Genomic DNA, 26,918 nt, shown 5'->3' on the forward strand with positions numbered 1-26,918 from the left:
AAACATCCAGCCTCATTAGCTTTGCAAAGCTTCACTAAAGCCACATCAGTGTGTCTGAGTTTTCTATATCAGTCATTAGTGGCTTCAGCCAGGGTTGGGAGAGGAAGAGATATCTGGGCCCATAAACTCCCTTGTATGCAGTCTTCTAGTGCCGGTTTGCAGAACCAAGGTCTAGGCAAAAGACACAGCAAAGATCTGCCCATGTGGCAAACCACATGCACACGAGCAGTAACATCTACCTCCATAGCAGAGGTCCAGACAAATCCCATCTCTTATGTCAACAGAAAAACCCATTCTCAGATGGTCCCATTTTGGGAAGGTGAGAGGGCTGGGAGGTGGTGGAGCCAGGCCACTCATGGGGATGTCAGGCAGTGACTGCATCTATCCATGGCACAGGGGCAGCATTAGAAGAGCATCCAGGAGGAAAAATGAGATGCTAAAATAAGGCTAAAATAAAACATCCCTCACAGTCTCTGACAAACAGGAAACTGAGGGGGGATCTAGGAGGAAATCTTGCAATGTAGATCTCAAACTGGCCAATACCACCAACATAAAGAAGTAACTCTTATTATTGAGAAGAAACCAGAGTTACATGCAAAGGAGCACTTCAGAAGTGTCACATCTCCACTGGTGATCTGGAGAAGGCATTTAAGACATCTCTCCTGGAGGTATTCCAGTCAAATCAGAAGCAACTGTGAATGACAGTTACAAAGGGGCTACAGCATGCAGGATTTGGTCAGGAAAAGTACAAGGTAACCCACTGTTGGGGTTAAATATCCTGCAACACTCATACCCAATGTGAAAAAGAGCCTGGGAAGCTACAGTTTGGGCAGGGACTTTACCTTCAGCTGAGCACTGTGTTAAACCTGCACTCGCAATAGAATAAGAAAGCAAGAAACAGACAATCCATAAGCAAAGAAAGCAAGAAACAGAAAATCCACAAGCAGTCAAGTTGGCTTAGGGAATTGCCACCACTCATCTGAGATGCTGTAATAGACTGGGAAAGCAGTACAAGAGCCATTGCTATTCCAGTGAAGTTCATTAGTTCCCACCACCTATGGAGAGTGCTGGTAACAAACAGGGAGGTTTATCACTTTTCAGTGGGAACACCAGTGGGAACCCATACACCCACTGACCCTGCCAGATCCATCAAGCCCAGTGATGAACATCAAGCCACATCCCTTGCTAGCACAAAGTGATGCCACGCCACAGCATCAACAGGTGTCACCATCCCCTGCCAGCCACTCTGCTGGAGGGCGGCTGCATTACAAGGAGGGCAGACAGAGGACTGGGTACAGCTGGGTAGCAGAACTGAGCTGAGAAACTACCCCCCTCCCAAATTTGGCCAGCCGTCTGAGGAAGAAGTGGAGTTTACACATAGGCAAAGATAATAAAACATTAATAAAATCCTCCTGGAACAGGAAGAAAATCATGGCTTTGCTGCAAGCAGTAACTAGGCCATTCATGAGCCTAGCCTATTGCTAAACCCCTTCAGTCATTTCTCTCATCTCAGGTTGGTTTAGGTCCCCATTACTACTGTTATATTATATGTCTTCCCATTTTTTTTAAATTTGCCACTTGTGATTATTATTCTCCAGCCTAAGAATGCCTCATATTCAGAGGTTCCTTTGTTTGACTCTTATTATGCACACCATATACGTTCAAGGTCGCTAGATAGTCTATTATTCAAGCGGGCACTTTTTTCCTTTTTTATTCCCCCCTCCCCAAAGAGGCTTGGTTCAAGGTCTCACATTCTCCGCTTTCTCCCCTAAGTTTTGCCATTTCTTTTTCTTATAAAAACATTTTCCCTTGCCTCACATTCTCCAGTAGCTTCCATTCAATTCAATCCCTGCTAATATATATCCACAAGAAGCCCAGGCCAGACCCCAAGTCAGCTGCTTCTGCTGTTTTAAAAGAACCAGAGAAAGCTCTTTATTTTCTTAGTCTCTCCAGCAATTTCTTGAGTTGCAAACTGATATACAAAGCATTCTTAGAGGTGGCCAGGAGATTTCCATATCATTTGCAGCAGTACCGACTAAATATCAGGCTGCTGCATAGGGACTTGGGTGATAACCACCCCAGGAAATGAACACTTAGAGCCCTAGCCACTAGACATGAATTTTAGCTGTACTGCTGTTGTCTTGCTTGGAACAAGAGGTAAAACAGCAAGGGATCGCCTAGCATGCTGATGTTTAATTTTGGATGAACAAAGGAAATACGGCTTTAGCCCACTACAAACCTACTTGTTTGTCAAGTGACAACATCCTCAACAAATCTGCCTGTATTATCAGTCATCTCTCATTATCCAGGTATATTTATGTACATTGTCTGTGCAGGAAAAAAACACCTAACTGCTTTATGAGCTCTCCAAGGAGGAGACTCGCAACACCCACTCCTGTGAGCATGAGGTGCAGTCGTGATTTCACAGCATGCGTTAAGACAGCCAACAAAACAAGGAAATTCAGGCTAATCCACTTGAAATCAGAGTCGCTAAAGCAGTCTGTGCAGTACGGGAGGAGTAAGCTGCACTTTTATATGCAGGATAAAGCTGTTGCCCTTAGGGAGAGGGAGCCATGTTGAGGAGGAGATGCCTTCACCGGGACAGATACTGGAGCCTGCTGGGGCTCCTTGCTGCAGACATATCAACAGCAGAGCCTGGTTGTGAATCACAGCAACATCCTGATCAGCTCCAAAGACAAGCTGTCAGGAAATAACAAACTGAGCAAAGCATTAAGCTGAGCTCATCGCACCTCTGTCAGCAATCCCAGACCATCGGATGGGGGCATCAGAAAGATGTGCAGAGGATGCCCTGTATTTGTAAAGATCTTTACCAACCATTTCCTTTCCTTGGGCTCATCCCTGCATACCAGATGTTAAACGTTTGTAACACACATGCATACTGGATAACTGAATTTGATTTTCTACCAGGTGACCAGGCAAACTTTACTAACATAGGTTAATTTACGGAATCATGGAAGCAGGAGATGAGGTCTTCTGCGCATCTGCATGCCTGCACATGGCTCCACCTGATACAACTGCCAGGCCAATACAAGAGGTATTCTGCCATCTCTTATGCGCCCAGATGTGTTTTTACTTCCAATTAGGAACAGAAAGAGTCTATCTCCCATCCTTTACTCCACAATATTTCTTAAGGCCTTCATGCCCCAAGTTACCATCACCACAAGGAACAGTGCTTGTTTTATTTTAATCTGCTCTGCCTCCTCCTTCTCCTCTTTTCCTGCCTTTTAAAAAAAAAAAAAAAAAATTATGTTTTTGTTTGCCAGGCTCAGTTGCAGCACAAGGACATGGGGAAAGACATTCTTTCAATTCTTCAGGCATTGTGGCCAACTGAAATGGGAAACAAGACAAAGCCAGAGAAGAAAAGCTTATTATGGGCAGCCTAGTTGGAAGAAAATGAATCACCCAAACAGATAGGTTTCAATGATCTCAGGCGAACTACACTCTTTATTCCGCACACCCGCGTCTAATTGTTCAAGAAAATGTTCATCTGCTTCATAATGACAGTCATAATGGAAGTTATGTGAAATAACTAAAAAAGTTTATTCAAGGGTCTGCTTCTGAAAGTACAGCTATAATGCACTTTCTTCTGGGGATTTAATAGAATTTCCTCTCATAGAAATTGGATGGATAACAAGTAATTTTTTTTAATTTGAAAAGTATGTTAGCTAGAAGGCTTTTCTGACATTAGATAGGACTTGTGGGGTAAAGGAACAGGGCAGTCAGCTGTTATTAAAAGGGAACAGGATGGGAAAACACAATAGCAGCATTTGCCCTGCTGCCCATGTCTCAGGGCTCCTCATGCTCTGCTCTGCTTATATGGTAGGATGAAAAAACCAACAGTTCCTGTTTATCTTTAGGACCTAAAAGCAGGACCAGAACACATATCTCTCAAAATCCCTCCCCAAGATACAATTAAACTTTAGTGCTCTCCTCCTTTGGTGAAAGGTGGTATAAGCAGGACACATTTGCATGATTTCCCTGGGCAGAAACAGCAGGACAAATTCAGGCTGTGTGCTGTGTTTTATGTGCAGACTTGGGCGGACACCTTGATCAAGAGAAGCCCAGAAGGAACAAGAGGATAAACCCAGTGTCTGCAAGGAACAGGACAAAGGAGCTCACTGGGCTTACTAGAAGATGCTCAAGAGCTAAAGTGAAATGATGAAAACAGCTAAAATTTCCCTTGGAAACTTTAAAGCACCAGAGGGAGACAACACTGAGTGTTTAGATTTGACTTTACAGTCTAGTGAAAGTCTCCTCTTGGTCCTGCAAGTCCATTTGATATTCCTCTGGTGCTGATGGTACAGAAGGCAAAGCAGGCTCCTCCTGGCACTGCAGCCCACTCAGGGTCATTGTGGGGCTCTACTGCTGGTGAAGTCCATCAGCTTTAACACATGACAGAAAGTGTCTCTCATTTAACTCAAAATCAAGGCTCTTAACACTGCCTCTAGTACCTTTCTAAGACTGGAAATAAAGGTTTAGGCAAACTTAGGTATGCAGGAATATTTCCTCCAGCTGGGCAGCAAGAGGTTAACAAGACATTGAGAAAACACTTTTTTAATATAAAAAGATCTTAAATAGCTTCCCCCATGAAACATTATGAAGTACCTAGCACATCTCTGTACTTCTACTTGTCAAACAAAACCATAATGTAACTTTCAAAGCAGAACGTTTTGACATGAGCTTGGGCAGGAGACAGGTTTTGAAGGCAGGATGGCAAGATGCTGAAGAACCAGCTGTCTGTTTGACACTAGCTCTGATTCTTCATCCTTGAGCTGGAGGGAAGGAAAGGCTCCATTCAATTCAGCAGGACCCTGAAGGACGTGACCAACTTAGAAACCCATGAGTCATCCAACCGAAGCCAGGCGGGAGGAGAACTCATGCAATTCAAGTTAGAATTGTGCTGAAGTACTTCACAGAGCTGAGGCCTGAGAAAACAGACTGGCAGGTGCCATTTCCACTCTGGAGAAATTATAAACCTCCTCTTTTTTTTTTTTTTTAAGGGAAAGAAAACATTTTTACTCTACACCTTTTTTCTCTAAAGGACTCACTGGGCTGGTCCTGGTCTTGTCCTGATGTCAGCAGAAGTCAAGGGGGAGGACAGAGGATCTGAAGCAATAGGAATTTGCAGAATTTAGGGGGTTCTAAAAGAGTACAAGAAAAAACAGGAGTCAAAAAACATCCAGTGGGTATCGTACAGCAGGGCTTCCCAGCTCAGCAGCGTAAGGCAGCTTGGGGAGATGACCCACCTGTACTCCTGGACCTCCCTGCAGCCCCAGCCAACAAGGCAGGTTGCTCAGCAAACCTCCCCCAAACCCAATTTCAGCTTAGTCCTGCACAGGCACCTGGGTGGCTCAGCAAAGGTGCCTACAAGCAGAGCCCAGCTCTTGATGGCAGGAGGCTGGTTGTTGCTGGAAGAGCACTTGGTAGGAACAGAAGGAAGTGTTACACATTTCATTTTATATACAGAAACCATTGTATGTCAGGCTTTTTGTCTGAGAGTATCCCTCTGTTAGCAGTTCTCCCATGTAGGCCTTTTGAAGGAGACACAATAAAGTTTCTTGGAAAAGCTGCAGCTCGGAAGCTAGTTGAAATGTGTCTGATGTTTAAAGTTACAATACTTCAAGTTATATGAATGTAACAACCTGGGATTTCCCAGGGAGCTAATTGCTCAACTTCAAGTGGCATTTCAAAGAAAATGTCAGGAAACAGGCTCCTGATTACCAGCACCATTTATAAACAAGCAAAGCAAAAGCACTTTCCCCCCCACCCATCCATAATGTAGTATCATCCAAAAAGGTGTCTGTTGTCTAATTAGAGACCTTTTGTTCTAATTGCACTGGCATGCACTGCTGGCCAGTGTATCTTGGAGCCGGTGTCCCTGGGAGCATCCGCTGGCAGGACTATGCTAGAAGCCAGAAACCTGGAAGATATCTTCAGCATTTCAGCAAAACAGTCATCTGAATACAGACACTTCACAAAGCAACACCAAGGTCTGATTAGCCTCTTATGTCAGTGGAAATTAAGTTAAAAAAGGGTTTATTTGTCTTTTTTATTTTACACACATAGCAAAAAAAAAAAAAAAAAAAAGAGGAAGCATTTCCACAACCACTTTTGGTCTCAGCTCTGCTTTTGAAACAGTCTGCACACAAAGATGGGAGCTCTGCTGATGTATTTTATATCTGGCTTTTGAGCCTTAGGTAGGTGAAAGGAAGGAATTGTCATGTCACATGCTCTTCCCTGTGCAAACCTCCAGACCCCCCTCAGTTCTTTGAACAACTACAAATATACACAAGCAACCTATGAACAAAGGTGCTAAAGAGTTCCATGACAATATTAGCACTTAAGCAATCCCAAAAGAATTAACTGGGCTTGTAGATGTGTTGCGAGCAAGAGCATCATGGTGCTACCTTACCATCAGTGAGAGCTTGAAATTACCATCAGGATCTCCAGGTGCTGAAGGTATTATACAAAGTGAAGAAACAAGCCTAGAAGTCGGAGCAAGAGCAAGCTTTTTGTAATCTAAAGGCACTCGATAAGGAAATCGCTGAGTGAATCCCACCATGCAATCATCATATGAGTACCAGGAAGGAGCTGCACTTTGAGTTGCTCATGGCAGTCACTAGAGAGAAGAGAGCAAGGAAAGAGCAATACATACTTGCCTTCATCATCAGGCACCAGAATCTAAGAGCCTGTAGCCAGCCCTGGTCAGTGCAAAAACACTCTTCTCTCCCTTCTCACTGAAGCAACACCCCAGCTGCTCAGGGATGTGAAAAAGGGATACAAAGCAACACACAACACTAAGATTTGACACCACAGAGTACCCAGGCTGCTCATCTGAACATAGCAGGATTACAGCAGTTTCCATCCCAAAAGACCCAGGACTACTTTTACCATGAGCAGATTTGCCCATCCTTACAAGAAGGATGGCCCATCTCAGACAATGTTTGCCACAGTCTATTCAACCCAGTAAGACACTCTTCTACTAAGGCAATGACTACAAGAGCCTCCCTGGAGGAATATTCCAGGTTGGCCTTACTCTGCACAAAGGAAAAGAAAGAGAAAATGTGATGCTTGATTGCTGGACAGAAAAAGAAGTGGCTACTCCAGGTCTGCATAAAGAAACATCTCCAACTCAGGGCATACAGCAGAAACCACCTTACCTCCAGAAAGGCATCCACCCAGCACCAAGAACATTCTTAAGTAAAAAAGAGAAAGTCTTGCTGAGATGCTATTTAAGCCCACCAGCCTTTTAGTGAACTCCCTCCACCTGTGCCAAGCAGGACCACCTGCACCCTGCATCCTTCATCAGACCCTTTGCTCAGTTCACATCACATTCAGTGTAATGCAAAGTTTTGTTTCCTCTGAATATATAAAATGCATGTGTTTTCCAAAGTGTCTTGAAGTACAAAGGTTGGGTAAGTGAGGTGCTCATGCATGCATTTCAAGCCTGCACATATTTCTGCTAATGGATGTTCAGTGTTGGATGAAATCTCTTGCTGAATCAGGACTTGGATATGACTCCTTTAGACCATCCAGCTGCTTTGAGATTTGGCTTGTTTAGACTGCTCTGACAGCCTCTGGATCAGGGTCCTGATCCACACCACTACAGGTCCCAGGAGCTCCCTGTGCCCACAGCCACAGCAGCGCCAGCCCTTGCTCCCTACTCCACACCTCTCCTCCCGTGGGGGTTATCAAAAGACTTCCCAGGTGCAGCCCTGCCTCTTGCTCTTGTTTTTTCCCCACCTTGTTTCACGGGAGCCCGGTGTAGGTATTCAGGAATGGTTTTTCTGGAGGTGGCTCTCATTGTTCCTTCCCCCACCTTCCCCCAGCCAGGCCGAACGCATGGAAGGTCAGTTAGAAATGAAGCTGCTTTTATCTGCAATCTCCCACCAGCCCTAAGCTGGGTCCCCTTTTTTCACACTGAGGCCTAGCCAAGCATGAAGGAAAATAATTTTACCCAATCTCTCTGCTCTAATGCGCACCAACCCCCGCCCTCCTTTTTCCACAACTCCCCACCAATCTAAAGGGGAAAGAATTAAAAAAAAAAAAAAAAGCCCTTTCCACAATGAAAGCACAACTAGATAGAAATCTTGGTGAGGCACAACTCCAAATGTGACTGCAGCTTTCAGCTCATCCTCACTCAAATATCACCATCCCCACTGTTTAGCCTCCTGGTATAAAAATAATAATAATAAAAAATAGTAACCTGGTGATTACTCGTGTTCCATATAATTGCAACAGGCAGAGGAAAGAGGACTGAATAATTTTGCCTTGTGAATTATGCATTATTTCCCCATCTCCTTCCTCCCCTCCCCAGCTCCCAAGCACACTTCTCCAAAGCTTTATTATGTATATTTCTTGAATATTGTCACCTGTGCTCTCTTTGCTGCGAAAGTTGTTGTCAATAAGTATCGGTTAAGACTTGGTGTTTAATCCGCTATGAACACTTAGCAAAGGCACCCAGGTTTGTTTACTGCAGTCAGCATATGAGCAAGAAGAGAAAGCCCACCAAGCCAACACTGAGTGCTGGCCTGTGTAATTCCCCGGGACCAGCTGCAGGATTTACAGAGCCAGACAAAACTAACTTGCACAAATGAAACAAAGACAATCCAGGCAGAACAAGCAAGCTGTTGTTCATATTTTAAAATCGTAAGTGGAAGAGCCCTTTTAGCTCAGCAAAACACTTAAGCACATGCTTATGTTTTATGTCCATGGGAGCATCCCTGTGCTGAATTTAACAGTCCACAAGCCTGTTGCCTTGAGGAGTGGTATTTTCCTCAAATCATGGCATAAACATATTCATAGGTCAGGTATTTGAGGAGCCTTTGTGTCAGAGTAGATACAGAGTTCAAACTGATAAAATTCACATCCCTGCTTGGGTGTACCTTTTTGGTTTGGTGATGCTCCAGACCAGGCTGCAAGAGGGGTCTGGAGAATGAACACCACCACCTTGGAGATGCATTGGTGCACCAGACACCAACCCTCTGCCTCCCAGTTGACCATGGATGATCTTCCATCCGTGGCTCCTTCATCCACTCTCTGTCCATCATTTGAGGCCCTGAGCCAGCAAAGTGCTTAAACATGTCCCTCCTTTCCAGCTTCTGCACAACGGCTCACAGGCTTATATTTATAGCCTGACAACCCAGGGTCATGCAAATATTCTTGTGATTATAGTCAGTTATCTGTGCAATACAAGCAAAATTAAAATATGCTTAAACCTTGCAATCTGCTAATTCTGGTTATAGGGGTACCTGATCACCAGGCGACTCTGCAGTCTTACATCCCTTCCTTAGGGACTTGAAGAGTGGAGGGAGAAAACAGGTGATACGTTGTCATTATTGGTGCAAAATGGCAGTTTCACAGAATGCAAATGTACTTCAGAAGGGGCTGGCTCTCTGCCTGCCCTCCTAAACATGGGCTATGTACTTCCAGGGGGAAGCAAGCGCGTTATGACTTTTCTCCAGAGCGAAGATGACATTTCATGATTTCATGACCCAGGCAGTCACACCAAGTCAGTAGATCCACTCCCAGAGTGCCTCAATCAGCAGATAAACAACACATATGACAGCATGTTGTGGTTTAACCAGGCAGGCAGCTAAACACCACACATCTGTTTGCTCACTCTCCCCCTCCCCAGTGGGATGGGGGAGAAAATCAGAAAAAAAAAAGTAAAATTTGTGGGTTGAGATAAAGACAGTTTAATAGGACAGAAAAGGAAGGGAAAATTATTATTATTATTATTATTAATAATAATAATAATAATATACAAAATAAGTGATGCACAATGCAATTGCTCACCACCTGCTGACTGATGCCCAGCCAGTTCCCAAGCAACAATCACAGCCTCCCAGCCAACCCCCGCCCAGTTTATATACTGAGCATGACGTCATATGGTATGGAATAGCCCTTTGGTCAGTTTGGATCAACTATTCTGGCTGTGCCCCCTCCCAGTTTCTTGTGCACCTGGCAGCACATAGGAAGCTGAAAAAGTCCTTGACTAGAGTATGCACTACTTAGCAACAACTAAAACATCAGTGTGTTATCAACGTTATCCTCAAACTAAATCCAAAACACAGCACTACGCTGTGAAAATTAACTCTATCCCAGCTAAAACCAGGACATGGCACCAGCCCTTAAATCTACTGGTATGCCATCTCCTGCAACCTGACTGCTGGGGCTCCCAGTAAAGGGGTGTCCTGGTTTCGGCCAATATACAAAAATATATTTTGTATATTATTATTATTATTATTATTATTATTATTATTATTATTATTATTATTATTATAATATTGTTATTATTATATTGTTATTATTATCATTACTATTTTACTTTATTTCGATTATTAAACTGTTTTTATCTCAACCCAGGAGTGTTTCTCACTCTTACTCCTCTGATTCTCTCCCCCATCCCACTGGGGTAGGGGGAGTGAGCGAGCAGCTGCGTGGTGCTTAGTTGCTGGCTGGGGCTAAACCATGACAAGGGGACTGATTCAGCCTCTGAGGAGGCATTCAGTAGAAAGGCTGATGTCCCCCGAGTTTTAGTCCCCAGTGCTTCCTGCAGAACTATGTGACAGAGATTTGCTGGGGAAAAATCTCCCCCCCAAAAAATCCCATAACTCCAGACCGCAGTAGCCCCCCTTAATGGCGCTTGAGGGACAGCGGTGCTTCTCAGAGATCTCCTTGTTCCTCCTAAGGAGAGGCTGGAGGGACAAGGCAAGGAAATGGAGGAAAGCATAAGTGAACCCCCCACTAGATCTTCCTAAGGAGATTTTAGAGGAGATCACCTACTAAGGAGAGGATGGATAGAAATTTTCAGGGTCTAAAAGCTGATTAAAAGCTCAGATAAGGTCAGATTTTTCAAAGGCATTGAAAAGCTGCTTTTGAAAAGCCCTCTGGTTTCCTCTCCTTCTTCTGTACCATTCAAAATCCCTCTCTGGGTTCCTGAAGGTGAAAGGAGCTGAGCCACAGATGCCACAGAGGGATGCCAGCAAGGGAGCTCTCTGCGCTGGGCTGCTGGGTGGATTTGTTCCCACTGTTTTGTGTCTGGATCTCGGTGCTGCAGCCCAGGCAACGGGCATTCAATGCCCCAAGCCCTGGGGATGCCGCTAACCTTGCATTGCCATCAGGTGCATACAAAGCCCGGAGCCCTTCTGCAGGAGGAGAGTGGTGGCAAGCTAAAAGGAGATTATAATATTCCAGGGGGAACTTTTTTGCTTAAAATGAAAATAAACGGAACTGAAGGATTACAAAAGCAAACATGGAACATTACATGAAGCAATAATTGCCTCCTATTATTTCTCTGCACTCACCAAAACAGCTATTTAGACAAACAAAAGAGCAAAGAAAGGCAGAGACCAGTACTGAAAGTTGTTTTATCTCTACTAATCCCCACTGCTTTGATAAGTCTGTAATAGGATCATTTGGCATCTCCAAAGTGTGGTGTCTAAGGAAATTCCTCTTTGCAGGCAGGTTTTGCTCAGGTGTCTGTTTCCACCTCTCAGCGATGGGGCGATACAGTGACTGCCAGGCTCTGGGCATGCAGCACTTGCAATAAAATTCTCCTGTATTTTGCATGCATGAAGCCAGGGAATCTTGTGCTCCTTTAGCTGAGATTGCTTCCAAATATTATTTTATTATTGTTTTATTAGTCTCTCTTTTATGTTGTTAGCAGTGTAGTTAACATGAATGGTCTTCGGTGAACTTCAGATGCCTTTTCTCATATTTAAAGTAGCTTATTCCACAAATGCTGACATTCAGCTCACTTGGACTGCATTAGAAGTTGGGATAAAGGAATGCACCAGGGACCAGACCTATGCTATCCCATCCCATCCCAACTGCTGGAAACAGAAAATATCGGGGTTTATCCTAAGACTACAAGAAGCTCTGCTCAGTGCAATGGTTTGGTAATTTTAGTATTCACAATGTCCTTTTCCCTCTCCAGATTATCTTGTTTCATACTCAAGATGCTCACATGGTCCATTTTTTTTGTACTCTAAAAAGTATGAAGACCATGCTTGGTCACCAGCTCATGCTCTTTACCCATCTTCTCCCAGCGAGGACCATGTTGCTCTCACTGGTGGCAGTGTCCCCATCTCCCACCTGCTCCCCTGACCCACATGGCACAAGCAAGAAACCTTAATTTGCCTCCAAAGCATGCTTTTCATCAAAGATGCAAACATGGCAGAGACACAAAGGTGTCTGGTAGCAAATTCCCAGTTAAAGCTGTCATCTAAATTGGTGATAAAATCAAGTGTATGCTCGTGGTTTCACTTATGTGGCTGACCCAAGAAAAGAAATTCCTCAAGGCTACTCTATGTCATTTTTGTTCAGCTTTTTCCCGAGAATTAGTTTTGCTAATATGCAGTGCTAGAAATTCACCTTTGCTTGGAATTTATCCACTGTCCTATTTTTTTCTTTGTTGACTAATATTTCTCTTTAGAAGAAAAACATGACCTGCCTACACAAAGCCGGCATAGATGGATACCTGAAGTCGATTTGGTGGAATGTGGGGGGTTTGGGTACTTTTTTTAATGTTGGATTTAAGATCAATTTTAGCCATTATTTGCCATATCAAAGTTTATGAGCTGTGCACAGAAACTTAATTGCATCAGATTTTTCTGTCAGGAGCTATGCTTTTCTGTCAGATTTTATCTTACAACAAAGAATGGTTCATGCACTGCTGCTGGCACATAAGAATTCATGAGCAGCTGCTGGGGGATAACATTTTCTCCATAAGCTGCTGAACTTTTTACCTGTACAGAGCAGTGCTACCATTGTGCTAGCACAGGAGTACAGCAGAAAACACCTGGAAACACCCAAAAAAACTGTAGCGTGGAAGTAAGATTACACTGTAACCACACTCTGTCTTAGCCAACTCCCACAAAAAAGAGGTGAAAATAAGCTTCTCACTGTGTTATATATCACCGGTGCTCCCCTACCAAGGTGGTGCCGTTTCTGCAGATGGCCATCTCTGGAGATCACCCAGTTGCAGTATCCCTTACACAGAGGAAACAACCTCCTCATTACTATTCTTTCTCCTTGGACACAAGTAACTGCTGTACTAAACCCTCAATATCAATGCAGCAAAGGGAAAATAAAGCAAATATTGCATGCAAAAGTGATGGGGGCTGTGTAGGAAATGTGCTGAGTTGGGATGGGCTTCTCAGCAAAACACATATTGCATGAACATACACCATACACACAGGCAGAAAAGCAGTATTTATTGGGCAAAGTATTCTGTTTAATCATTGTGGGGTTTCCTTGGTAGTGGAAATGGAGCAGTGGGGTGATGTGGGGTGAGACTCATCCAAGAGGGGAAGGGGAGCTGCAGCTGGAAGGAGTATTGTCAATATTACTCCATCTCAAGAGCAGGAGGGACAATGCCTTCACATCAGGCACTATGCAATGCATATTGCAAATGGCAATTCCTGCCCCAAAGATCTTGCAGTCTCATCTCATGGGATTGGAAAGAAGTGCTTCAAAGGCTCTGGTTTGTATTTACAAGGAGTGACAGGGCTGTTCCCAAGAGTGTATTCCCTGCGGATGTCTCAGAAGATATATACTGGTGACTGTGCCTATTCATAGCAATAATATGAACTGAAATGAAATATCAGCGACCCATCTTATTCAGCATATCTCTATTTCAGATCTGTATTTTGTAAAGAATATTGAAAGCATAATACAGAGTCTTCAGTAACCTGCTCTGCTTTATTACACAATCCACACAAGTTTTCCATTTTTTATTGAATTGGTCACTCAGTCATACTAAACATGGCAGGAAAAGAACAGGAAATAAAATGAACCAATAAATAAAAGCAGGGTTTCCAAAGCTCTTCTTACTGAAAAGAAAGCTAGAGCATTCTTCAGAGTTTATCCAGGAGAAAACCACCTTAGTTAGAATAAAATTGTGCAATGGAACAGAAAATAAGATGTTACTGCAAATGAAATGTATTCTTTAGTAGCAAAAATTAAAGATGTCTTAGAAGATAGGATTGGCCTGTGCCCATCTCACCCAGCTTTTTCCTGGGAATGATGACAAGATAGAAATGCATGACTGGTTAAACCCACCCATCGAGGGGCCAGGCACAGCTGCGTGGTTGCTTTGCCGCTGGCTCATCTCTACTCACCCCAGAGCTTTTTAGTATGTTGTGAAAGTGAAGATGTTTAGTTTGCCGTGACATCTTATTTTCTGTTCTGCTGCACAGTGTTATTTTAACTAGAGCAGCCTGCTCTCAGATAAACCCAGAGGAACTTAATACCTGCAGAAAATTCTGCATTCAAATGTGTGTGGGTGTGTGCATGCTGGGGAGACAGGAGAGGGCTGTGACTGGCTGTGATTCTCTGTGATGTTGCCCCACTTAGGTCTCCCCTGTGCATGTGAGGAGGATTCATGTGTGCTTAATATGCAGGTTAGAGTGGCATGAAAATGAACATCCTTCCTAGCTGCATGTGCTTGGGTAGAAATACACATTTCAGTTAAACCAAAGGGGTTTGTAAGTCTCTAAACAGTCTGAAAGGAGGGTTGCTTTGTGGAAATCTCCACAAGGTCTTTGTCTCATTGCAACATGCAGCAAATATTCCTTTCCTCCTACCCAAGTGCATTCACCGGGCAAATCATGTTGGATTGGAAGGGTGCTGTTCAAATATCAGTTTCCACCTTGCATCTCTGAACACAGCACTGTCCAAAGACCAGCTTCAGTAGGTGATGCAAGAGACCCAGCAAGCAGCCTTGCATTTCCTTCATCTGCAGACCCTGATATCACATCCTTGATGTGATATTAAAGGTCTCCAATGTTTAGAGATCAGGACATGGTCATGAATTTGTGCTCACCTTTACATTTTCAGATCAGTTGTCACCAGCACTGACAGCTCTTAGTGTGCATGTAAGTGTTGCATCACCTTCCAGATCTGGCTCAATTCTTGGCCTCAGTAGTTCCCTGTGCAAAGGACTTCCTTGGTTCAACACCTACTGTATGGGAACTATGTTCTTTGATTGTTTGAATCTCTCAGATTTCATTGATTGTCCAGCAGTTCTTGCATTAGTTCTTCCATGACGTTTTTCCTGATTCTCCATTCATTACACAACAGCTTTCCTGGGATGGTGGGACAACAGAAGCTGCCCACAACATTTAGGAAAAAAACGCTCAGCATGCAATTGTCACAAAAATGTCAAACCCTCCTTCACATCAGGAATGAAATGGGTGTTAACTAACTCAGTGGTAATAGCATCTCCAGTTTCATAATTAGGAAATGCTCAGCCTCTAAGCTACTTGGTCAGTCTCAGAGCAGAAATCAGTGTCTCTCCCTCAGCTTCATCTCCCTGAGTTACTTATGGGTGAGTGTTACAGTTTAGCAAAATGACCACAAGAAGCATCCTGGAGTCCTCCTCCCTGGCCAGCTCTGGACCTTGAAGCTGTGAGCACCAGCACACTAAATCTGGTGAAGTCCATGGTCCATCTCCTCCAGTGTCCAACAATGGTTCAGGTCTTCCCGAAGGTGGTTGTCCAGGTTTCACATGGCAGCTAAGGATCTCTCCAGTTCATAGGCCATATTTCAATTCAGTTACAGACTGGATCAGGAACATTTCACTGGCGTTCACTGTCAAAATCAGGTAGATTTAAATTTTGGTTCTCTTCCCAGGAAAAAGTAATCGTAATATACTGATAATATTGCACAGCTTAGAGCAGTCTTCCCCCACCTTCCTTTAAATAAATGATGACAAAGATAGACAGACTTAGAGACACAAAGAGATAACTCAGGAATGGTATGATGGGATTTGTCTCCAGCCCCTGTACCTTGCACATCTTCAAATGTCTTTTCAGCAGCTGTCTAGGTTGCATCTATTCAATTGCCTGTAGATTAAAAGCTTTGCTAAACCAAACAACATTCACCCAAACACCAGACTCTTGTCTGGGACAATGACAGAACAAATAGTCCCCTCCAGGCACCTTTGAGGCCTAACTTTGGATCATCCTTAAAGTCCCCAAACCAGATGTAAGAATCTTTCTTAAACAGTATTTCTTAGCTCAAGTAACATAAGCTGACTGGCATATCACCTCCATCCCGGATGACTTCCAGGCTCTACTTGTAGCAGACTGGCAGAAAACACTTCTTTTAGGTTTAACTGGGATTTCTTTTGGCCAGCTTCAAATTGAAAAAGTTCTGTATTCCTGCAGAAAGGATGCCTGCTTATCCCCAGTTTTGGTCAACCGTTTCCATTAGCAGAGGCAGGTTTTCTTTCCTTCTGTTGGTAATTTCATTTAGGTTTCACTTGATCCTCAGCTAGTGTTTGTAATGCAAATGGGAAACTTTTCATTCTGAAAAGACTGAAAGGAAACATCTACTCTTCCTGGGTGTTTCCTTTCAGACTTTTTTAGAAATACCTGTGAACGTTTACAAGTATTTCTGGTCAACCAAATGACTAAGAAGTGCTAACTCCTTTCACGGCTTGTAGTCATTTAAAAATGAGGTGCCTCATCCAGCCACATCATCTGCACTTCTTCCTTGAGCAGCAGGGCATACTGGCTCCACCAAGGGATGGTTTGTCCTCTCCAAAAGAGTGCCTATGAGTGTGGAGCTGAAGATGTTGCTGTTCTTCAGTGGAGTACAGAAGAAGCCTACACAACCAGTGTCAACCAACCTTACTTTTCAATAACTGCAGGTAAAGAAAAAGCATCACTTCATGGTGCGGTTCACCTAGAAAAACCAGGCTCCCCTTCTCTTTTCATCAGCCAACCCACAGATGCTAGAAATCCACCCCTATTTCTGTGAACAGCACCATCCTGTTATTGAAAAGAGAGTGGATGTGGCCTCCAGCCATGAAGTTACTTCTTGTTGGATACACAGAAATGCACCGTGGAAACCACAGACCCACACAAAGGTGATTAGGCTCTTCAGGAATGGAGGAACACTCTCTGCAAGGTGCCTGGGACAGCAGTGGCAGGAAATCCAGCTGCTACCTGTGTGCCCCACACTTTTGCTTGATAATCCTGATAGTTTTCAGGAGATTCCTTCTTTCCTCTCCCATGCCATCCCAGGAGCTATGGGATGGCTTGTGAATTCAGGGTGGCATGTCTCACAGGCTCCATTTCATCTGCTGCACTTGGGTCTTCTGGGCACCTCTTCTTTGTTCTTCTCTGTGCTTCATTGGAGGAGGAAGTTCAGCCTTTTAAGAATAATTTCTGGATGGTATTTTTGTTTCTCCAACGGTAAACACTGCTGAGACAGTTAACATGTGGCAAATCTTTGTGACTGTCCCTCAAAAACTACAATTAATATTAATGGCAAATCAAACACCATCAAAGAGAATCACTCTGGTGTGACAGGCTCAATTTCCAGCCTATAGCATCTTCCCATTCAGCATGTTAATACCGAGCCAACCTTTCAAACTGTCTCCATGAGATCAGTCCAGCAGGATGAATAATGGAAGAGCCCGAGAGTCACCCAGTTGTATGCACTGGCCAACTCACAGAAGGTCTGGCCATGGGTGGCTGAGGTCACACCTGGCTGGCTGTGTCCCTTCAGCTCCCCATTGACCTGGAGGACAGCACAGGGTGAAGTACAAGCCAGCACAGCCCTTCCTGTCTCTGACACAGAGAGTAACCTCCACTCCAGGTCTCTGCTCACCTGCACATCCTGGCAGCTCAGAGCAGCACAAGAAACTTGTCCTGAGTCCCAGGCACAACAACATAGTGGAGGGCAGCCATGAGGAGGTCTCCTGGGGCTTCTCCAAAGGTCCTGTTGGAGTTCTCCAACAGATGGGAAGCTCAGCAGGACAGAGCCCCTGCATGTCAAGGAAAAACACATATTTCAGGGAAAGGAGGAGGAGGCAGAGCTCACAAACAACTCTGATGGAAAGACGTGCTTTCTGTGGCACTGTATGCTGAGGACACTGCCCCGAAGCCTTTCCCCCTAGGCTAGCGTAGCACTGGCTGTGCCATGTTACCTCCTCCTTTGTTTTGTTGCCTTGTCTCACTGCAAAAGTGGCAGTTTCTTCTTCCAAATGCTTTATAAGCACCATTTCATTGAATGTCAGGGGATGAGGCCAGACTCTCCCACCCTAAATTTCCACAGTGTGAACTGGAGGACACAGCACAGAGTTTGCCCAAAGGACTGGCTGCCTGATGTCTTTCTTAACAAGACAACAAATCTACTCAACACCTCTGAATATGGCAGCATTTGTGGGTTTCTGTTGCAGCCTCCCCAGGAATGTGGCAAGAGGGAGGTACAGGTTCCAGTGATGGCATTTACCCCCTAGTACATAAAGTTTGCTGAAGGTAAGGACTAGAGAGGTGGTGGACTCCCATGTTAAAACTCCAACATTTTAATAATCCATCGTCCATCCTGCCTACACCAGCCACATCAAGTTTCTTCTTGAGCTGTCTGCCTGGGAAGAGGAAGCTCTTCATTATCTTACATGCTCCCTCCCCCCCACACCCCACAAGAGAAGAAACAGAGGAGAGATAATGCTTGAAAAACCACTAGAAAAAAAAAAACTAATATGGAGCTGTCTCCAAAGAGCTGCTTTCCCTGTGTGGCAGGCGCCTCATGGATTAACCTTTTGTATATGCAGAAATAGGAAATGAATAATTGAGCACTGCACAGACATCGCAGCATTCCCTGTCCCGCACACTGCGCTGCTCAGACTCGATGGCTCACTTTACAAAACCCTCTTCAATGGCACCTTTTAATTGAGATGTATAGTGGATGGGAGGCAAGGGGCAATGAGCACTGCTCATCTCATCATGCCTGGTGATATGCCTGGGATCACATGCGGCCAGTATAATTCTGTCAACAAAATTATATACAGCAATAAATCCATCAGCCATGGTGTATCCGCTGCTATTCACAGATGCACGTGGATGGTGATGCAGGAGGGAATGGGGATCCTCCCCAGTTTCAGTCCACCAGCATAATCCAGGGAAAAGCCAGTTAGTTCCCTCTAAACAGATCCTGGTACTCAGATCCCTTTTCACAGATCCAATTGCAAGATGTTGACCACTGTCTCGTCTTTTCCCCAGTTAAGACATCACCAAGGAATCTTGCCTTAGCCCCTGAGCAAGAATTCATTCACGTGGGTGCAATACTGTCCACACAGAAGTACTTGCAATGGAAGACCTGCAAGAGCAAAAAGTCAACCCTAGGAGAAACCAAATGAGGACGGCCCAGAAGAGGCAAACTAGGTGAAGGCTGGAGAGACTAGAGAAAGAGAAACCTTTCTTCTGAGTTCCTATTCCACTGGATTTGCCACATTTATTCCATTTGCCATATTTATTTGCACCTTCCCGCCAGGGACTGCCATGCCACCATGGTCATCCTTTGGGCTGACAAACTGGATGTGGGTGTTTTTCACTAACTCCTGTGAGCACAAGTCTAACATGTTTCTCCACTGGGCTGCTAAGTGATGCTGCTTTTCATGAGACCTTCCTTGCTCTCCTGAAGGGTGGGAGGAAAACATGAACAGAGTCACCCACTGATGGCAGTGATGGTGTAGGCCCTGCACTGCCCTGGAGATCTCTGCAGTGAGTGCCGCACTAGGCACTAGCACAGCAGTATCATGTCTATTCATGCACAAGCCATCACAATTTACAGACTCCCAATGCCCTGGCACTAGGGTTTTGGGTTTGGCTGCCTTCCTTATCCCAGTAATTGCAAAGGCTATGCCTGAACAAACCCATCACAAGTATTTAGTAGGAGGTGTCAGGAATGTCTTTATGAAGCATCATAAATCTCTGCTTGTTCTAGTTCAGCGTTACCACTTTCCAGACAGGCTTGGAAGAACGGCAAAGGGACCCAGTGCTACCTCTTACCTCCACAGTTTTTTCTTCAGGCAACCTCAGCTTGTGGGATTTGAAATTGCACATCTGAGCATGCCCTGTCACTGATGCCTGTATCCTTTCAGTCAGTGGTGGCCTGTGCTTTCCTGAGGGTGCATAGGTAGGTCCAGCTCTAAACAGATGCTCTGCTGTGGCAGGCCACCCTTGCTTCTATGGGATAAGCAGTGCCTTCCCCACCATTTCAGGAAGATCCTTTCCCAGTACCATTGTGTGTGATTACCATGTTGATTGAGCTTCACAGACAGCACTGCTGCACCTTTGCAGCTGACATGTCCGGCTTCCTTGCTGGCTGCCTGTCCCAAGAGACCTGTAAGCTCCTGACCTTTTCCTAATTACTGTGGGGACACATCTGTGACAGTATCTTTAGCACTGTGAGAGTCTGGTTCCTTGATACCTTAACAGAGCTCCTGGGACTGGCCTTGCTTAACTGTCCTTTGGAGATGGCAGTCAAGAATGACCCCGCTGTTTCCTGGTCTCTGCTGTCTGCTCCATTCCTCACCTGTCCCTTGGGGACCATCTGTGAAGCCCATCAGTGTGTGCAAGCATGGTGCTTGTGTACACACACACACACACACACACACACCCCAAATCCTCTGGTAGGTCATGGAAGCAGGGTCATGGAAGCAGGATGTGAGTGCTGATCTAGGATGAGAATATGATGAATTCCTAAACAACTGTCTTCTTGTGCCTAGCTGATGAATGTGTAAATGGCAACTCTGAAAGGACCAATAACATGGAAGAAGCTGGTTTTGATGAAAGCCAAAGTGCTCCTTCTTCTTGTCCATGTATACTTGGCCCAGAGAGAAACCTTGGGGGATGAAGACACAGAGGTCTTCATGACAAGTCAATGCATCCTGAATGCAGGTAGGAAGAGGGATAAAGCTTTTCCAGTGCTGGATCCTCACAGACAAGGCCCAGCTAGAATTGTTTATCTTTCTTTTCTAATATTTGTCATTTCCATGGTGACAAGTCCCTCTTCACCAGTGTCAACTCATTAGACCTAGTAATGACAAGTCTTTTTTTTCCCTGATGAATTCTGTTAATCTCCATTGCATTCAGACTCTTTTTACCCTTGAAAATGGTTACAATGTTTTATAGTATTCCTGGTGTGCCTCTGGGCTCTTCTTTCTCTAGTGTACTTTTTTTGGTCAACGTGGTAGAGATTTACTTTCATACTTCTGTATTTCTAGAATTAGTACAGATCTAGAAGAAGGGCAGAAAAGGAAGAGATAGCACATTAACAAGGAGTTTCTGCCAAAGGTTGTTTGGTGCTCTAGCAAGTTAAGGGCCTTCCTTTCCACCTCTGCAAATAAGAGATAAAATCCTGGTATGAGTCACAACTGAACCAGGTTAGGCAGTCTTTGTTTAACTCTCCAGATATCTACTGATGACTTCCTGGATCAATTTAGGATGCTGCAAACAAGCAGTTCAATTTATCCCTTCCCAGGGACTATCTACCCACACGGAGGGTAGATACTGGTTGGCTGCTGCCAACCAGTGAGGAAGGCGAAGAATTTGATGTGACACCTCTGCCTTCCAAGGGATGGCATGAGTTGGTTTCTAACAAGTTCATAGCCCATGAAAAAGAGGGTGCAACCTTATGATGGTTGCAAATAAGGGTGGTGTTACCTGCACATCTAGAGGTTGTGGTTCTGTGTCTCCACTCCCTTTCTTTTCCACTAGAACATGGGACCAGTCCCTCCTCTGTCACCTCCCCTCTGAGCACAGTTTTAAGTCAGACTGTCAGAGCGCAATGGACAGTTAGACCTTCCTATCCTAAAGAGGCACTGTGCAATTTCATTACCCCCTGCAATGTCAAACTGCAGCTTGCTATCATCCATCCTTTTCCTCCTAGGACTGCCCAGCCCCTCCCTTACCAGTACCACTAGAGCAAACTTCCTAAGGTGAATTTACCACATTAAATTTGTCTGTGTTATCTGCACTGCCCTGGTGCCAGTTCAGGCAAGAATGATGGATATGGTCCTAACCCGACAGAAATTAGGGAAGTTCACACTGTGTTTTAATAGCAAACGCAGTGATTTGACATTGACTAATGGAGCTGGTCAGGTTCTATTAGTGGCAGATTAGACCATAATTCAGTCTCATACCTTGCTGTTTTAAACCTTTCTCACAGACTGTATTAAACCCGACCCAGGTCTGAAGAGGCAGAATGGAAGTGCTCTGTCGTACATGGGGATGAATTACATCTCACAGGGATGAGAGGACAAAGCTGCATTCAGATCCCATGGGACCATGGTGGCAGCAGCCCTGGATGAACCTGGGACCTCCAATTCCAGTACTCAAACTCACCCATCTGAGATACAACAAGGCTGTAAATATGTTTGAGTGGGCGTCATTATATGGGGCTGCAATCACTGGAGAGGGGGCACAGACCCACACAGTGGTACACTGGTCTGGAAGGAGTGGGAATGCAGCACAGATAACGGACACACATAGCTGGAGAGGGCAAGCCAAAGGAGCAGGTCCATCCCAGGAAGGGTATCAAGGGAGGGTTGGAGACAACTGAAAGATAAGTGTGACTTGATGCAGGGTGCCATGCTGAGCATCATCACTAAAGGAAAGCACCTCTGTGAATGCTGGGGTTCCACACCTCTCCAGGGAGAATGCAAGACATGAGGAAGATCCCTAGGGCATGGAGAGACAGAAAAACACACTTTTTTCAGTGCTGGGGAGTGCTCAGCTATACCATTTCCATGGCATAGCTGAGCACCGCAACACGTGGTTGCCATCCCATAACTGGTTCTGATGTCATTTCCCTGTGGATGTCTTCCTGCAGCTCTTGCTTACCTCATTCCTACAGTGTCTGGTCACAGAGTGTTTCCATCACCTTTTGAAGCTCCAGGCCTGTGTTTCAGACCTGCTAGCAGAGTTTTCTTGCCCATGTACCTACCCTACCTGGCTTTTGTTTACTGAATGAGAGTGCGATTGGATAGCTGACATGCTGCTGTGTTTTCTGATTGAAAGGAGAATGCTGAATTAATTTAGTAATCATTTATTGAATACCTAAGATACAGAAAACCTAATAGAGATAACAATGTCCTGGAGATTAAATTCTCCATTAGAGAGACCTCACTTAGAAGTTAGGCTAGTAAATATTTTCTCACCAGTTTTCCCTCAGCTTCCATCTCCCGTGTTGCAAGCTGAGAGAGCAGGAAAGAGTTTTGAACATCCTTTCACCTTTACAAGACACAACAGACCCCAAATAAAGCCATGAACATCATGGCCCTGCCTGCCCACTGGGCAGATAGTTCCCAATCACCAAGCCTCTCCCAACAGCCCCTGTTGGGCTTTTGCTGCCTCTGGAGCTGGAGCAACTTTTGGTTGATGGATGCCCAAGCTGGGGGAGTTTAGCAACAGGCACAGTAGATGGACTGTCACTGCAGATGAACACAGCCACAGGAACCCCAAGGAGATGTTTAGCTTCTCTGCTGCTTGTGTGACATACGGCATCTCTCGTATTCTCTCTGACCTCCTCGCCAGGAGCTCACAGGAGCATCCAGGAGAACAGCCTTTGAAATTCATTTGCTGATGAACTTTAGGGCAAACTGGAACCTCTGCAGCAACACAGTGGATATAGAAAAGCATAGACATCGGAAAGCAGTAGTAGAGATAGAGATAGAGATAGAGATAGAGATAGAGATAGAGATAGAGATAGAGATAGAGATAGAGATAGAGATAGAGATAGAGGTAGAGGTAGAGGTAGAGGTAGAGGTAGAGGTAGAGGTAGAGGTAGAGGTAGAGGTAGAGGTAGAGGTAGAGAAAAGCAGTCAGCAGGATTTCTTTACAGTGAAACACAATTCCTGCCTTTTTAAACTTATTTATGTCTTTGGGTTTTGTATCACGCTCTTGCATGCAGCAGGCAGATTCTTGCTTGCCACCTGGACAATGTGGCCTTGAGAACACCAACACCCAGAAACTGATGGCCTTGACAAAGAGTGTAAAGACTGTTTCCCATGAGCCATCTCTTCTAGCTCATAAGAAACCCAGGACCCCAAGGGAATCCCCTGGAAGACACCGGCCCTAGCAGGAGACAGCAGCTGAAGCTTTCAGTACCTCTGAATGGGAGGAGGACCAGGACAGGTGATCTGTTGAGCTGGGAGGGTTGCTGAAACCCACCACGAAAGCAGAGAATCACTGCCTAGTTGGAGGTCCAGTGCTGGAAATGGCTGCAGCCCCTCACTGCACTGAAAGAAGCAGCAGGCTAGTGGAAGATGGAGATTTTCACAGACCAAACTGCCCCTGGGTGAAGGCAAAGGGGTGGCCAACTTCCAAAAGAATTGATGAATGTACTGGCAATCTCCCCAAAGACAACAGGGGTGTTTGAAATCCCACCCAGATAGCACCTGAGGCACTGGTTATTATCACATCTTATTTGCCTCTGTCTTTTGGGCTGCAAGGACCAGGGATGCTTTGCTGTTTTCTAGTCAGGACTTCTACATCTCTCCATGAACAGATGAACCATTCAATGCACAGGCCAAAGATATTGCTTTGGACACAGAAACTGAACTCTGCCTCTGGGCCCCCAGGCAACCCTGGGCAAGACTTTTTGCTCACCCATGACCCTAATCTGTGCAAGGCAAGTGCCGTGGACAGCACTTTATGGAGCACTTTGACACGTGCTGATGACCAGCACAGTACAAGGGCTGGCTTTTACAACTAATCTGGGAAAGGTTCCCTGAGGTTGCCCACACTGCAGCTCATCAGCTTCTGCCTCCTAATTGAACCTGGAGACTTCTTAGCACAACAGACACGTGACTGGCACTTCACTGCAATTACTCACTTTATATGGATAGCAACACTAATGAAGGTGGGTCAGAGCCCTCATACATCTCATGAAACATGGGCTTTCTCACTTACACTTCATAAAGGAGGCACAATAATTGCATTTATTTTAAGAACACATTATGGCTCTTACAATACTGCATGCAATCTTCCCTCCACAAGCTTCCTGGAGCAGAGTGAATGAATCCCCAGCCTCACACAGAGTACCACAGGCTCTGCAGGTTTTGCTTTGCCAAAGATGTTTCCAGTTCCCCTTGAGACAGTGCTGTCTGAGAACAGGACATGCAAAGGTTCAAGAGAGCACCATCAGAACAGATGATTCCCTCTGAGATATCGGCACAGAGTACCTTAGGTAGGTGCATCGCTTCAGGCTGAGCAACCTTCCCCAGTGGAGTTTTGTGCTGGGAGAGCCAAAGGCTGTAGGAACCAGACCAGTATGAGAAGGCTGCTTTTGTGGTGCTTTCTTGACTCCTAGCAGCATCACCAGCCCTGGTCAATGCCTGCAATTGTTTCTGCAAACCTGTAGCCAGAAGCCTGTGTGGGCACAGTCAACAAACCAGTCTCCATCAGTCACCAGGGAGCTACCACAAGACTAGCCACCCCATGTGACAAACTACACGTGTCCTGCTGGATTTTTGCATGTGGGAGTGGTGGCACCTTGTGATGGTCCCCTTGGGTGAGACTGCTGCCCATCACTCCCTGAATGCCCTTCCGAAGTCCTGTCACCTTCAGGATGCAGTTAGGGGATGACAACCCTTATTCCATCAAGGTGGTGCTGATATGGTGTGTGCCAAATTAACTAAATAAAGCTCAGTGGTGGCACTAACCATGCCTGATGTGGGCATGTAACCATGCTTGTAAATAATGGTGTGCTGAGGCAGAAGCTGGAATTACATCCCTCCAGACAGCCATTCTGTAAGGGATAGAATAGGACAGACTTGTTGTAATGCTATGCATTAAAAAGCACTTATGCTGCTAAAACCAGCATTAGAATAGCACATAAACATTGCTGTCATGATCTCAATGGGACTCTGGAGTCCAAATGGGAGCTCTGGCAGCCTCTGGGAGCCTGCAAAGGTGAGGGGTGGGGGAAAAAAAAGCCATTTCTTGTATTATATTGATAAGTCTCTGACATATATAAACTCATGCTGATGCACCCATGCCACTTGCATGAAAACAACAGGTAAGTGTGCAGCAACGAGGGGGACCAACTAACACCTCAGCAGCTCCCTGGAGATCAAACCTGGGGCAATATGGCACTCCTTATACTTCCTCTTAACCAGAAACTGCCTGAAGAATACAAATCCAGTTGAGACATCATCATTCCCAAAGCCCATTAAGAAGAGGCTGTTTGCATTGTGCTTTTGTGGCTCTTTTAGCAGCATCTCCAGCCCCGTCATCTCCACTAGCACCTGGTGCCTCAGGGGCCTGGGAAAACGTGGAAGACATGAAAGATACAGTCTTAATCACAGCCATAAGTCTGTCCAAAACATTGGTATAGAGGCAATCAGTGATGATGATGATGATAAGCATTTGCAGTGGCAGCTTCAGGGAGGGCAACTGGCATGGAAGGAATTTTTTGGCAACCCTGATCAGAAACTAACATCCCCACCAGGAGTGTTATTATTTCTGCTGCTACTTCCCCAGCATTGCTACAAATACAGGGGTGTTGTAGTGCAATGTGTGCTAGCAGGGGTCGACTTTATAGCTAGGAAGGAGTGGAAAATGAAATCTAAACTTCCTGCTGCTGCCTTCTTTGAGTCTCTGGTGTATGTGTAAGTATACTGGGAAGACAAAGGAAAACAAGGATGGGTGGATACCATCCAGTGGATTGGGTTTTGGAGGACCGGTTTAAGCAAGAAATCAGAACTAGGAAAAAAAAAATCAGAACTGGAAAAAAAACAGAACTAGGCTTCAAACAGTAACCTTGCAAATGCAAACTTTACCTGCTGCAGAACTGTGCCCTCACACCTCTTACTTGTGGATTAGTTTTTAGTCTGAGTTTCAGCTTTTAATTCATTCAGCAGATGTTGCTGGTTATGGGCAGATGTGGTCTGTGTGGCTTCTTCCCCTTCAAACCAGGAGTCTTTCTGAGCAAGTACAGTGAGCACTCCCAACACACTTCTCCATAAAGAACAGGCAGTGCTGGCATCCTCATGCTTCTTTGAAACTGATGGAAATTTGCAGAAGTCAAGATTTTTAATTAAATTTTTTTTGTTATACAAAAAGCTGTTTTTTCCCCATGTGAAAATGTCCACG

Source organism: Pelecanus crispus, chromosome 9, assembly GCF_030463565.1.
Source record: "Pelecanus crispus isolate bPelCri1 chromosome 9, bPelCri1.pri, whole genome shotgun sequence".
Classification (NCBI taxonomy): domain Eukaryota; kingdom Metazoa; phylum Chordata; class Aves; order Pelecaniformes; family Pelecanidae; genus Pelecanus; species Pelecanus crispus.